The following is a 15,026-nucleotide window of genomic DNA, read 5'->3' as shown; positions in this document are numbered from 1 at the left end:
CCCAGGACTGCGTTCCCACAAGGCACACTGAAGTTTGGGAAACAGTGGTTTTAAAATGCTTTAAAGGTGGCCAGACCACAGGTTGGCATGGCATGACTTCACATCATCCGTGTTTCTTTATTAAACCTGAATAATTGTTGATATGAACAATTTATTGTGGAGGTGGGGACATCCTCCTTCTTTGTTCCAGAATCATCCATCCTGTTCTTCTGGAAGTGCCATGGATGAGTGAGGTGGTAATCCCTGACTCGGTCCTTGCCTGGACCAATTGAATTCTACCCCACTCAGAGCTTTGCAGTAGGTGCTGTAGCCAGAGGCTGAGTACGTGCTGGGTTGGCTGTGCGGATTTTGAAGGGAGGGTGTTATTTAGGTGTTTTGTCACCAGCTGGATGTGTCTCCATGTTGGAGTACATGTGGACCCTCTGGGTATATTTCCCCATCAGTTAATCAGAGGTACCAGGTTTTTGAGATTCTTTAAGAGATTTTCTATGCACACACCAAGAAGTACATCCATATGACCTTTTCCTCGTCTTTTGACCCAGCACAGCCACCTTGCGTTTTGCCCATTCCATTTAAAAATGTGCCTCAGGCATTGGCCATATCAACATATAAGGAATTTCCTCATTCCATTTTTACAGTTACACAATATTCCATTGTATGAATATACCATAGCTATTTAACCAGGCCCTCTCAGTTTTTGTTTCTAATTTTCCCAATTTAATCGGAGATGTGGTGAGCATTTTCATGTTCATATATGAATTCATATTAAATTTCCTATGTGAGGCTATCTCCTACATAATTTGTTAGTTTAAAAGATTTTATTACAAATACTTGACATTAATTTTTAATTGTTAATCTTTACTCTTAACATTTGTATAGAAAGTCTTTCTCAAGACCACTTTGTATTAGACTAATTGGATTGTCTTTTATGGGACCAAAGATATTTCGTGCTATAAAATAACTCAGACAGCATTAACTCCAATTACCTATTTTGAGAGGTCCAGGCAGGTTAGGAGACGTACTCAAAGTCACACAGCAATTCCTGTGGGAATATGCATAGAATCCACATTGGTTGATTTCTCTGTTCAGTGCTTTTTTTCTGCTTCTTCATGCCCTCAGAGGTATACTAACTTAAAAAAAAATCCCTTAAAAACTTTATTTTATGATTATGAAACTAACATATAAGTGATTAAAATGCATCCAAGAGATAGTTGGAATTCCTCTTTAGTAATAAATGTCAGATGCACAAATCAAACTAGCCTAAGGAAAAAAATAGGGAAGTTGGTTCATATAACAGTAAATCTCAGAGTTGTGCTGGTTTCAGGCATAGCTGTATCCAGGGGCTCAAACATTGAAGTGAGGGCTCTGTGTCTCTTTCCACCTCTAACTCTCGTCTCCTTGTGGGGGAGACAAGGTGGCCATCAGCAGCCCCAGGCCCAGCACTCATTACACTCAGCAGAAAGCAGTCCCCTTCGAGAGCTGTGGCAGAGAAGTGGCGGGAAGGACTGATTAGCTGGCTGAGTTTATGTCTGCCCTACCAATCACTGCCACCCAGGGGATGGAGAACCCTGATTGAATCATCATCGTCATTATCATAACCAGTGTCTGAACAGCACACTGTAATTTACAAAGCCCTTTACAAAGCATTTTCATTTATAGCATTTCCTTTGGTCCCTACCAGAGCCCTGGGAGGTGGAGAAGGAAGGAAGGGATAAAAGTGGAATAAGCCTACTTTATATGTTAGGGAAATCAGGCTGTGGGCAGAGCCAAGGAAGGTTTACTGTGCTGCTCACATATCTGGGAACTGACAGTCTCATTGTTGGTGAGACTGAGTAAGAAGTTATTTTATGAGTGTCTGGCCCTTTTGTCTACAGACATTTACTTTGAGCACACTGGCCTCCCAGTGGCTGACTGTGGAGCAGCTGGCATCACAGCTGGCTTTGGACTTGCCCCATCCTTGGGCCTGCCATGACCTGTAGGGGGTGGGAAAAGGAAGAATCCTAGGGCTGGTGGTTTGCTGGGGCCAAGTACCCACCAGTGCCTCATGTCCTCATGTCTGTCTACGATTATTTGAAACATTTCCTTGGACTCTGCCCTCATGCTTGGGGCAGAGGCTGAGGTGGCTGTTCCAGATCTCAGGGTGGTGAAGACCCAGAGCCCAAGTCAGCTAGGGTCCGATGGGAGGGCCCTCTCTGGAAAAAGTGAGCACCAGCTTGTTGAGGATGTGCCCTCCGAGGCGTAACCATATCCCGATGTGGCAAAAGATCCTAAGTAAGTTGGGCTCACCCAAGGCAGGCTCATTCTCCCGTGCCAGAATCCAGGCTGGCAGTAAACATCCAGGCCTGGAATAAATAACTTTTCGAATGACAGAGCTCTTTCTCAGATGAACTGGTTTCTCCTCTTTGGGGGATCAGATCTACTGCTAAGCCAGCTAAAAACAAAAACCCCAATGCCTTGGGCCAAAAGTGTGTCATTTCCATATACTGTTCTGAGTCCCGACTCCTGGGGCCAGGCTTTCAGGCTGTACCACCACACCAGCCTGCCACCACAGGTTGTGAATGAAGATGCCAGGGGAGTGCCTGAGAGTAGGTGATAAGGAACCTAAGCCTCGGACCTCAAAGCGTCAGGGTCCATCTAGAGAATGCTAAGCAGCGTGTATCATTCTCTTCCTAGAGGCAGCTCCCATTTGAAATGGAATTTTTCACACAAGCCAAAATGTCAGAAAAGGGCCTTCATCCAGGGCCTCAGCTAGCCTGGATGGCATCTTTGTGCAGCAGTAGAAGGCGCCCCCTCTGGGCGGACATTTATAAAAAATGATGTCCCTTTTGGTGGGTTAGTAGAGCTCAAGCTGGATCTCAGCCACTCTCTGTCTGTCCCCTTGGCAGGTCCCCACCTTTCAGCGGCTCTGCCTCATCGTTTATAAAATGCAGTTTCCAGCTGAGAGGACTCTTTCCCTTTTTTTGGATATTATGTCTTCCCCAGCACCGGGTCAACTTGGACAATATTGTAAAATGACTGTCTCTTATTTTTACTCCTTTTGATTTGGGTTCAAAGAGAATGAGGTGTTTTGGCAGGTAGTTTTGAAGGTGACTCAGAGTAGAGTCATGGTCAGAGTCCCCGGACCATTTGCCGCAAATTCCTAGAAGGTGAGGACAGTCAGGTGGGGTGAACGAAGGCCCATCTTCCCAGGGACAGAGGAGAAGCTGAAGGAAACAGAGATGGGGAGAAAGGCTAGGGATTGCCTCTCTTCGACACACTGCAGTGGAATTAGGTATAACCTTGTTGAAGGTCAATGCTTAGTACCTATCAGTATTTAAAACGCCCATGCCCTTTGACCTAGAAATTCTGCTGCTAGGAACTCATCCTATAAATAAATAGATACTCCCAGTGTGTAAGGTCACCCATTGTGACATTGTTCATAACAGCAACAACAATGACAACAAAGAATGGGAACAACCAGAAGGTCCATTGATAGTGGACTAGTTAAATATATGGTACATTCATAAAATGCAATACTCTTTTGCCTTTTAAAGAAATGAGTAGGAAAAAAATGGAAGGATGTCGAAGATATACTACTAAGTGGAAAAAGAAAAGCAAATTGCACAACATTATGTGTACTCCTTTTTGGGCAAACCTTGCTGAAAATCGATAATCAATTTGTCCAACCTGAGCTGAATCTCTTTAAATTTATGGAAACTAGAAGACTAAGTTTATGTTGAAAGAAAACCAATGAATGAACCAATCAATCCTTGGCACCCCTCCACCACCCAGCCCCCGTGATGCCATCCTCTCGTCTCTCTTCCCTCCCAGTCTCCTGCTGTGAGTCTCCTGAGGTCCCCTTGACAAGCTCCAGGAACGTGGTTATGTCTGTGACACTTGGAGCCTCCCTTGGGCTCCACCGTCAGCACCCTCATTTCCTTGGGGAGAGGGAGAGGAGTTCCCCTGATCTGTGAGAGATGGGGGCACTGGCCCGGAGCAGAATTGTCTCAAGGCACAAGTTTCCTTCCATGTCAGTCCCCCCTATGGATAATGAGGAGATGCCACAAGCAATTTATCATGCCAACACCCAGCTTGTACCTCTTGTCTTCCTTTGTGTCTCTGCCTGAATCCTGCCAGCGGTGGGCAGCTTTCAGTAACAGAGGCCATCAGGTAAGAGTTGTCCTTGACCTCAGGTCTGCAGAGCTGAGAGCTCTGTCAGGAAACCGGGTCGGGGCAAGGGGAGAGGGTATAGATCCCAGAATCTTGAGGGTCCCTGGAGAAGGTCTGAGAACAGGGCTATAGAACCACCTACCTGTGGTTCAGCCCCCGCCAAAGCACAGAGCTCATCTGGGCTGAGGCCACATCTCAGGACAGGGAGTGGGGAGGTGATCATGGCTGCTGCTCAGTCACTGTTCAGAGTGAAGTTACACACTGTTGGGCACACTCATCCTGCTGTTCTCATCCCATCTCCCACGGTGTGAATATGCCATCCTGCCTGCGTTTCTTTACTACTTGCTGAAAATAAAAATGTGTCTGTGTGTGGGTGGGATGGGGCTGAGAGCGGGGGAGAGCTCTCTGGGACTTGAAAACATTCTGTGTCCCTGGACCTATGTGTTTCTCACGCCTAACATCACCCCTCCAATCTGTCTTGAATAAATATCTTGCAACCTCCTACTTGCCTGGGCGTCTGAAGGACAACACATACAACATTATTTCTCTCCGCTGACTGACAATGGAGTTCAGTGTTCCCTGCAGCTTGCACTTGGCTGCAGAGGCGAATGCAAGGTGTTTCAAGGCACAGCCATCACAATTCGTGCAACATGAGGACTGGAGCAGAGGCCTGGTGCCAGAGAGGGGCCTCCCCTGGACCATTTCCCCAAGAATGGAGCTCTGTCCTTGCGAAGGGGGAGCCGAGCTGGCAGGAGAGAAAGGTGGATAGTAAATATCCACCAGAAGGCCCTGAAGCAGGGCAGATGTTGGGCAAAAGCCAGCTGATTAAAAAAGAGGCCTTTAACTCCATTTTGTGCGTGTGTGTGTGTGTGTGTGTGTGTGTGTGTGTGTGTGTTTGAATGAAGAAAAGAAAAAGGCTGGGAACAAACTTTTACTTGTGTTTCTCTGGATTAAATGCTTGGATGGTCTGCTTAGATCAATTTAGCATCTTCCAACCCCAGACCTCTTGGTCCCCCTGGTCTAGGGCAGATTTTACCTTCGTTTCAGAGGTTGGGGAACTGTGGCACTGAATCAGGAAGTTAATTTCCCAGGGGGTATCAGCGGTGAAGCCAGGGAGAGAACCCTAAGGGGGAGCCTGTTGGAACTGGTGCCATGTCGCTCCAGGACCCAGCACACACATTCATGGCGGTGTCCTCAGACCAAGAGTTCTTTTCCGCCAGATGTTCATTCTGCTCCCGGAATGTACCTGAGGCCTTGTAAATCCCTTCTGCTTCAGCCTACTTGGGGAGCAACATGGCTCTCTGCCACCCTTGCCAAATTCCAAGGGTGATGGGAGGGAAGGCAGCCAGGAATAATAGGGTGTTCTGGTTATTTCTCCTGTGTGTGTGTGTGTGTGTGTGTGTGTGTGTGTGTGTGTGTGTGTGTGTTTTGCCTTTGGCAGCCACTCAATGACTGGGGATGAATGACCAGGATAGTCATCACCACACGTTGTTGGGGGAGCATGAGCGGAAGGGCAGGAACCCTGGGGGGATGGTAGCCCCGGGTGCCTCAAAGAAGAGTGTGTCCTAGCAGACCAACAAGCAAGTCACAGAGATCCTCAGGAAGGTGCTCCCAAGTGGGGGCCGTCTAGGCAACGGGGCTTGAGTCCTGCCTGCTTGGGCAGGGGTTGGGGCGGGGGCTGCTTCGCCTGCCTAGGGTGCTGTCCCTGCCACACTGAACCGCCAGAACTCTCCAGATGGGAGCAGGCTGCGGCCAACTTCCCCAGCTTTTGCAAATCCTGCATCTTAATTAGTTCCCTACTGCTTCTGTACATGGCCCACATTTTAATAGTCTCCAGGCTTCTTCCACCATTTGCTCTCTGATGTGCGGTGTGATTTCTCTTCTCCCCGAGACAGTCCCCCTGATTCCTCCAGCACCCTCCCGGTCCGGGAACAACTTAAGGAACGCCGATGTGCCAAGCATGTAGCCCGAGATTGATGAGCCTGTCAGCTGGCTCCCTCTGCCCCTCGCCCTCCCTCCTTCCCGGGTGCTCCTCACGGGGATGAGCCAGGCGGGGGTGGGCGAGATGGGAGGCGAAGGAAGGGACCCGTGGAGCCCCCGGCCAGGTGTGAGCCAGTGGACACCGTGACCTTCTCCTGGCCTGCAGAGGAGTCTGGCTGTGTCCTTCCAAGGGAGAAGGACGCTCCGGCTCCCACCCACATCTGTCAGTGCTTATCTGGCTCCGCACGGGGGGTGCCTGAGCTTGGTACAGCTGGGAGAATGGATGCCTTCAAGTGCATCAGGGGGAAATGACCAGTCATTTATCTCCTTCCTGCGGTGTCAGAGCCCGCAGCCATCCATCCTGGAGGCTTGCAACGGCAGCTTCTTCAGCTCGCGTTGGCCTCAGGAGCAGGAGAGCCAGGGAGAGGTGGGCAGGCTGCTGCGGACCCCATACTCCTGTTGCCTTCCTGGCGGTCTGGGGGACCAAGCCTGGGCCATCTCAGCACTGCTTGCATTCCACAGGGCTGTGGGAGCTGGGTCTGGCAGCGGACACGGGTGGCAGCTGGGAGTGGGCTGGATGGTGTGCAGAGCTGCTGTTGACTTTCCACGGTCACCTTTGCCATCCCGCCCCGCAGAACCGTGTTCAGAGCATGGGTCATAGGACCGAGGAGCCGCCCTGTGTCGCATTGCCCATTCACTGGGGTCTCTCCCCGCCAGAAGGTACACGCTTTGAGGGCAGGGACCCACCTGTTTCTTCATCTGCGTTCCTAGCGCCTAGCACCAGGCTTGGCACATAGCAGGTGGACGGGAAGGATTTATTCAAGGGATAGAAGAAAGAAAGGTGCCCAATGTTTGATGTTAGTCTCGGAGAACATGGTTTATCTCTCGGCACCCCCATTTCACAGATGAGGAACACCGAGCAGAACCCCGTGGCAGCTGACCTGGGCTTCCCTTCCAGATCCTGGCCTGGCACGTGGAGCTTTTGCCATCTTGCCTCTCTTTGATTTTAGGCCGTAGGGGCCTTCGCTATGCCCTACAGCTGTGCTCTGCAGGATAAAAGATACCAAACAGAGATCCCAAGGCCTGGGTTCAAGTCCAGACCCCTCTACCTACTGGCTGTGTGATTTGGGGCAGTTACCTAAGGACTCTGGCCTTCGTTCTTCATCTGTGAAATGCACACCATGGTGGCTGTTCAGCTCACGTCACCGCATTGTTCTGAGGGTCACAAGGGAGGGTGGGCCTGGAGGGCTTCCACTGCGATGCCATCTGGGCTGCATTGCTGGGTGGGCCGAGGGGGGCTCCGCTAACACTGTGTCTGTCTCTAGCCTGTTGCGGGAGTCACTGCCCAGCTCAAAGAGTGTGTGCTGTCTGGCCTGGAATGGGACTGCATTCTGCCTTTGAGCCTTTTAAAAAGCCCCAAGTCTGGTACCTTCTACACTGAGGTACCCAAGCTTGCAAAACTTGCCTCTTATGTCCCAGAACTCTGGCATCTGTTGCCCAGGGCACAGAGGTCAACTTGGAAGGCTTCCTCCCTGCTTTTACTGACACCTGTCAGCCCATGGTGTGCTAGGCCAGGCCTGTCTGACTGGCTCTTTTCTCTCCTGCCCCTGGCCTAGGCTGGTCTACCTTCTTCTGGAAAGCCATTCCTCTGTGAATTTGCCCTGGTGTGGCACCATACTTTGGCCGCTCAGAACTGGCCACCTGGCCTCTGCACCTGCACTCTATCCTGGTTCACCGTGTGGGGATGCTCCCTACTCAGGGGTCAGGGGACTGCTCCCAAAATGTCCTGCCCCCTGGATGTATCTAGAAACCGGGATGTAAGTGCCATGAAGACAGGGCTCGTTTGTGCCATTCTCCTGAGCACCAGGATCATTGGCGAGGACCCACGCATATTGCAGTAACTCCCAACTGGTGTCCACACTCTGCCTTTCCTCCTTCAGTTATTTTCAAAGTGATCGTCTTAAGATACAGGCATCATCATGCCGCTCTTTGCTCAAAACTTCCAATGGCTTCTGATCACACTCAGAGTGGAAGCCAGCCTCCTCTCAGTGGCCTGCATGGCCCTTCAAGGCCCCTGTCACTCTTAACTGGTCTCCTACTCTGCCTCCTGGCTCACCATCCTCCAGGCAGATGGGCCCCAGCCTCGGGGCCATTGCACTGATGGCTCGTGTGCCTGGAACATGCTTTCTTAGATATTGGTGTGCCCCCTTTCCCCTCCTCAGGTTTGTGTTTTCCTAGCCACATTTCAGGGTGTAATCACCCTCCTACTTCCTCGGGTACTCCAATGTCCCCTCCTTTACTCTGTTTTTCTCCAAAGCACTGATCACCATCTGTTGTGCTATAGGCCTCACTCATTTATTTTAGGTAATTGCTCTCTGCACCCTCCCCCCCAACTAGAATATAGTTTCTATGAGGGCAGGACTTTCCCTCTCTTGTTCACAGCTGTGTCCTCAGCCCTTAGAATAGAACCTGGTACACAGTAAGTGTTTAGGAATGATTTGTCCAACAAATGAATAGGGCAGGGCATTTTCCATGTGGTTCTGCTGTGGTTTCCAAATCTGCAGGACAGTGCCTGCCCTGGAACTGAAGCAAGGCTGGCATCTCGCCTTTGAGCTCTGTCTCATCTCAACCTCCTCTGTCCTCAGCACTGCTCTGGACTTGGCCTCTTGGCTTCTTTCTCCCTAGGCCCATGCCCAGGCTGGGGGAAACGCTGCCACACCGCCTCCAATGGTCTGAGAGTGTCAGAGAGTGAGGGGTTTGCCGGCAGGTGCCGCCACCCTGGAGGTGAAAGGAAGGCACTCACATTGGTTAGCATCACGCCCCTTGGGCAGACGCTCTGCGTCCCTTGTCTCCTTTGGCCCAGAGCAACACTGGGAGGTGGGCTTTGATCCCCTAGTTTTACAGATAAGGAGATCAAAGCCCAGTGAGTGGTTTAGGGTCCTAGAGCTGAGATTTCACTCCTGAGCAGCCTCTTGCACTCCCTGGTTGTCTGTATGCCCTTGTACTATCTCAGCGCTCCATGTGCCTGCCACCATCCTTTCCCCCTGCCCCCACCAGGCATTGACCTGGTCTGCCAGCCACTGGTGAGCTTCCTTTGGCAGTGTGGGCATTCTCCTGTGTCTCAGGGGTGGGGAAATGCTCATCTGAGGTACTCACCCCTGAGTGGTGTGTACGAGGGCCCATCCTTGCCATGTTGGCTTGGGGGTGAGTGGGTAGGCACACCAGAGAGGGGAGACAGAGGCCATATGGGGAGACCAGCAGCCCTCCTGTTGTATGGATATCCTGGGATTCTAAAACAGGTGGTAGTTAGGGCCTGCAGGGTGCAGCCTGGGTGATGGGTCCTCAACGTGAACCTCACCCATTTTGAGCTTTATGAATCACAAAACGGGGAGTCAAATGCAGCCAAGACAATGGCGCCCCTGAGGAATGAGCAAATGGATTCCCGGGAAATCAGGGCTTCGGTGTGCCCCCACCCCAATCTCTTCTCCTGTGTGGTGAGAGATAACACTATCCACCCCCCATTCTTTCTCCCCATGAGTCAGAGATTCTGATGGGGATGAACGAGATAATGATTCTTAAGCTCCTTGCTTCTCGGTGTAAGTTGATGTATAAATCCAAGGAAATATGATGAGGCTTAACTCCTTAAAATAATAAGCACTCAGAAGAGAAAACCGCACATTTGTATTTTTAAAGAAAAACTAGAGGCAGGTAAAAAAAAAAAAAAAAATCTGAGCCCTCCTGATGTAGCCGAGGATTGTGTGCCATTGTCTGTTGGGGTTCCTCCCTCCCTTTCGCACCATTACTCTGTCTCCAGGCCCCTGCGTCAGAGAGAGCCCGTGATGGATGGACGGATGGATGTGCCTTGTCGGGGTGTTTCACCACTATTTCCCTTGGGGCAGTCTGTCTGTTGGCAGAGCACAGCCTCCCGGAAGATGGTATCTCGTGCAAACTCGACAGCTAACAGACAGCTCCTCTCTTTGTGTATTTCCCCAAAGAAGAACTGTCTTAATCTGTTTTTTATATGGCATATTTTATTATAATCCATATATGACTTGCAGGTTCCCAGTCCTCCACCCTGAGCCAAAAAATGCATGAGGAGTCAGAGACTCTGTGAGCCTGTGACATCCAGGCGTTTGCATTTTTAAATGGCCTGGGATTTAATTACTCACTGTGCTCCCATGTTGCACTTTCGGGTTCATCTCGCCCGCATCCTGTTAATGAGCTCAGTGGCTCCAACAACCCAGTGGAAGCTTTGCTCCCAGTGTGTTGGGTGGCAGGCTTGGGGCACCTGTGTCAAAAGCCTGTGGCTTTGATTTCCACCCGAGAGGATGGCTGCCCTGTCCACAGCCCTGGATAGAAGCCACTTCTCTGGCAATGTTTTTTTTTTTGTTTTTTTTTTTTTGCTTTTATTTGTGCATCTTTCTTTCTTTCTTTCTTTCTTTCTTTCTTTCTTTCTTTTTCTTTTCTTCTCTTTTCTTTTCTTTTCTTTTTTTTTTAAAGACTTCCTGTGCTTCAATCCTTGTTTGTCTAAGAGGTTTTTTTCTTATTTGGAAACCGATTTGCTTCGGTTTGCACAGAAGCTGTCTCTGGTGTGATGGATCGTGCTGGAAGTCACCCAAGGAGTATCTCTGTTCCCAATTAGAAGTGGAGGCAGCGCTGCTTACGGGGGCCCAGGGAGGCGGCTGGCTTGGGTGACAGCTGCTGCCGCTCTGGAGAGAGTAACGATCCGTGGGTTTATATCCTTGTGTATAAAATCAGGCTAATTTAAAGATGAATTATGTGTGGGTTTTGGACCGTTTTCTTTACGTGTTACATGTGTGATGGCTCTCGTCAGGTTATGTGATCCCCAAATTTGTGCGAGGGTCAAAATGAGTATGCTAATAAAGAATTACTAAGTCCTATCTCTAGATGGAGTGTATTAGAATAAAACAATCGATGAAATCCCTGAGGGCTCAATAGGGAGCATGTCTAGGATGTACGTTGTGCAAGAGCTTGGACCTGTTACCTTGTTTTTCCCTTCACTCTGGGACCTCCTGTGGTCAGGAGCCAGGGAATGTACCCTCTGCCAGTTTGTTGGGAGGGCACTGGTTGGCCTGTCATTCTGACCTTGCAAGCCTTACCCAGAGTGCTTTGAAACCGGGGTTTGCCAGTGGTCAGCTAGAACGCTGGCCTGGAATGGTGCTCAGCTGGGTATGAAGAAGGCCGCATTAAGAGCCATACTTAATGTCCTTCCATGTTTTTGGGAAACAAAATCATAGCCCATGTTCCTTTTAATACTATAAACTATCAACCTGCACGAATATGGTAGCCACTAACCACACGTAGCTACGAAACCCTTGAAATATGGCTAATCTGAATTGAGATGTGCTGTTAAGTATAAAATTAACACCAGACTTTGAAGACTCAACGCAAATCAAAGAATGCGGAAGATTGAATTATTTTTTTTTTATATTTGTTACACACTGAAATGATAATGTTTTGGATGTAGTGGGTTAGAGAAAATATATTGAAATCAGCTGCACCTGTTGCTCTTTGCTTTCTAAAATGTGGCTGCTGGAAAGCCTAAAATTTTGTAAGTAGCTTGCATTTTGTTTCCGTTGGACATTAAAATCAGGATTATTCTAACTTTGATAATAGTTACTTGGAGCATTTACAGGGCCCTTGGACCATCCCACGTTCTTTACATATACGATCGAATTTGGAATGATAAGTTTTGAATAGAAAAACCAAAATCAAAACAAGAATTGATAAACCTCATTTTCCACTCTGTTTCCACGCTGGGTTTTTTTGTGGCTCTTTCAGAGTTTCCTTAGGCAGTGTATTACCTTGTTTAATTTTCACACCAACCCTATGAAGTACTGTGATCATCCTTATTTAACACATAAGGAAACAGACTCGGAGGTCTGAGTCATTAGCCTGTGGTCCCTCAGCTAATACAAGGCAGGGTGGGAGCTTGACTACAGGGGCATCTGAATGCAGAACTTCTGTGTGCCAATCAAATATTTGGTAATTAGGCAAGGAGGATGCCACTAGGTTTCTCCGTGACCCTGGGAAGGGCTCTTTATATTTCTGTGCTACGCTTTCCTCCCGAGGGATTGGCTGCTAAAGGCTATTGGAAGTCCCTTCTGGCTCTTTGCATTTAGGGAGCCCATTTCACTGTTCTCAATTTGGTTCTGTTTTTGCTCTTGGTTCTTTTACCGTGCCCATCTGGTAAATGACCAGAGGACCAAGAGAGTAGACTGAATTATGGAAAAATAGGATGGAGGAGTATTTAGCAGGGGAGGAAGAGGGAGAAGGAGAAGGAGGAAGAGAAGGAAGTTCACAATGGATGGAAAGTTCCATGTGGGGTCAGTATTGTTGCAGAAGGGGTGAATACCACATGGAAATGTTCATATAGAGCAGAGCCCAGAATCATGACACAGACCTGCCCTCAGCTTCAGCAACGATCTGCCTTTTATTTCAAAATATGAAAACTATGGAGAGAGTTTAGAGATGTAGTGGAAATGCACAAAGGTTTGGAAAAGGGCTCTTCGAGGAAGAACCAAAGAGAGACAGACAAGGTGACATCTGTACAAGCTAGAGAGTATGTGAATGGATTCTGGAGGCAGATTGGGGTCCAGGCTGGGCTTTGCCCCTTAATAACTATGTGACACTAAACAGGTTCTATACCTCCCTAAGCTTCAGCGTCCTCATCTGTGAAATGGGATAGTAACTGTGCTCACCTCTTGGGTGGGGGTGGGGGTTAAACAATACATAGCAATACCAGCTGCCACAGTTTGAATGTTTACTATGCACCAAGCACTCTGCATGTACACAAACATGTCAACGCCCACTGAGGCTCATCCTAGGCCTGCAGAATGCTAAATAGGATACATAAAGTGGGGCTCTCTTCATGATCTCCGTGGCCTCTAGGAAGGATCCTTCGGCTGCATTCGTATTCTGCTGTGTGGCTTTCTGTGAAGTTACTTAACTTCTCTGAGCCTCAGGTCACTTGTTTATCAAATGAGATGATTAAAGCAGATGATCTGTAAGGCTTTTTTCCAGCTCTAAAATGCTGTGCAATTCTGGAAATAGGATTTGTTTGGTGCTGAGGAGGCTAAGGGGGATACTAAAATAGGAACTTCAAATATATATATATGATTATGATAAATTCGAAGGATGGTAACCAGCTGTTCTCTTTTCACCGAGGACAGGACATGGGGCAACATGCTTTCATTGTTTTGTATCAGACGTTTGGAAGCCTTTTTTTGACTTGGGAGGAAGAGTAGGCTCTGGAGTTGCACGCCCTGAACTCATTAAAGCAGACAGTGGACTGTTTCTCTGACGTTCAGCTTTAGCATAACTTCCTCACGTAGGCCTTCCCTGACCCCCGATCGAAAGTAAACCCCCCCCCCCCACAGTGTTCTTCCTTCACATTTCCCTCTGTTGTTTCCCCCTATTGCACTTATGACACTTTGTAATTGCATATTTATTTTGCATGCTGTGTTTAGTGTCTCCTTAGATTGTGAACCACCCAAAAGCCAGGGCCGTCTGCATTTGGTACACCTCCCGCGGGCCTAGTGGTAACACCGTGGTTCTTTGTAAATACTTGTTGAATGAATAGGGATATGGATGACTTTCAGAGGTGGTTGATTTGGTGGTAGTACTTCTTGATGGAGGTGGACCCTTTGCTTGCCTTTTTTTTTTGGTAAGAAAAACCCCAAAGATCTTATCTCTCCAGGAACTCTAGACGCTGTTTCTCCTTCCCACCATTTTCTCCCGGGGGGTTGGTTTCTTCAGTTTTGCTGGGATACCGTAACGCCTCTTTCTTGTGGACTGGTCAGCCTACATCTGGTTCTGAGGAGATGGAAGGGGGTGGGTAGAGTTCCCTCTGAGTCAGAATAAAGCCCAGCAGAGGAGGACTTGATTGTGCTGTTATTTCCATTTTCTCCCCCCGATCCACTCTTCATCCTGGGGCACTGACCTTTAGCCTCCTTTATCCTGGGAAACTGACCTTGGTATGCCGCATCACTGAGGCTCCCTTGCCTTCTGGCGTCTAGTTGAGGTTGGCCAATGGGAGGGCAGAGGAGGAAGACAAGGATGAAAGAGAGAGGTTGGACTTGGTTCTTTCGCCCATGAGCTCACTGAGGCTGCGAGTCACAGATCTGTCGAGATTCTTGCAAAGGCTCTCCCTCTGTCCCTCCATGAATAGCAGCGGTAATGGCTCCCCACTGGGATGCTTCACCCTTCCATGTTGTTCCCGTGCTCCTGCCCACACCTCTGTCAATAGTTCCTACACTAAACTCTCAATTCCCCCTACACCTAGGCCATTTGTTCCCCCTGACTATTTTCTCGGGCACCCATCCCTCATATTCCTGTATTCATCTTACCTGATAACAGGATAGGAGCCAAGCCTCTAATTGCCACGGGGGTATGAGGTACAGAATTAGAGGAGATTGGATGAATGTTTTGTAGCAAATCAAAATATGATCACCTATACCTGAGGTTTCGGTTTTTAATTTAACAAAACCAAAACCAAAAATCTTCCTTTGGGTTAAGAGTTTGGGGGACATCTTGAGAAAGGAATTCAGCTTCTTTCTCTTGGTCTCTTCCACACGTAGGGCTGACTCTGGCCGCCACTGCTCAGCGGGCCCTATGACCTCAAGCCCTAGGTAGCCAATCAAACTGTGACGTCTTCAGAAAAAGTGCCCTGGTGTGCAGGCACTGCGGCCCCCATCTATCGATCTGGGGTCTGTTAGGTATCTGTGCTCCCTCTTCTCTTCCCTTGGCTTTAGTGGTCTTTGTATCCCTTGATGAGAACAGCCTCTCTGAGGTTGAAACAGCTTCTTTTTTAAAATTAAAAAAAATATTTTAAAATTTTATTTTAGAGAGAGCACATGTGGAGGAGAGAAGCAGAG

The 15,026-nt window shown here is 48.7% G+C and overlaps 1 protein-coding gene across 5 annotated transcripts in view; it reads left to right on the top strand.

The window, feature by feature from the left end:
• DPF3 (double PHD fingers 3) overlaps positions 1-15,026 on the top strand; it is a 248,662-nt gene that overhangs the window by 124,377 nt on the left and 109,259 nt on the right. The gene's annotated exons all lie outside the window — the stretch shown is intronic.

Source organism: Panthera leo, chromosome B3, assembly GCF_018350215.1.
Source record: "Panthera leo isolate Ple1 chromosome B3, P.leo_Ple1_pat1.1, whole genome shotgun sequence".
NCBI lineage: Eukaryota > Metazoa > Chordata > Mammalia > Carnivora > Felidae > Panthera > Panthera leo.
This window is presented reverse-complemented; position numbering and strand designations above follow the sequence as displayed.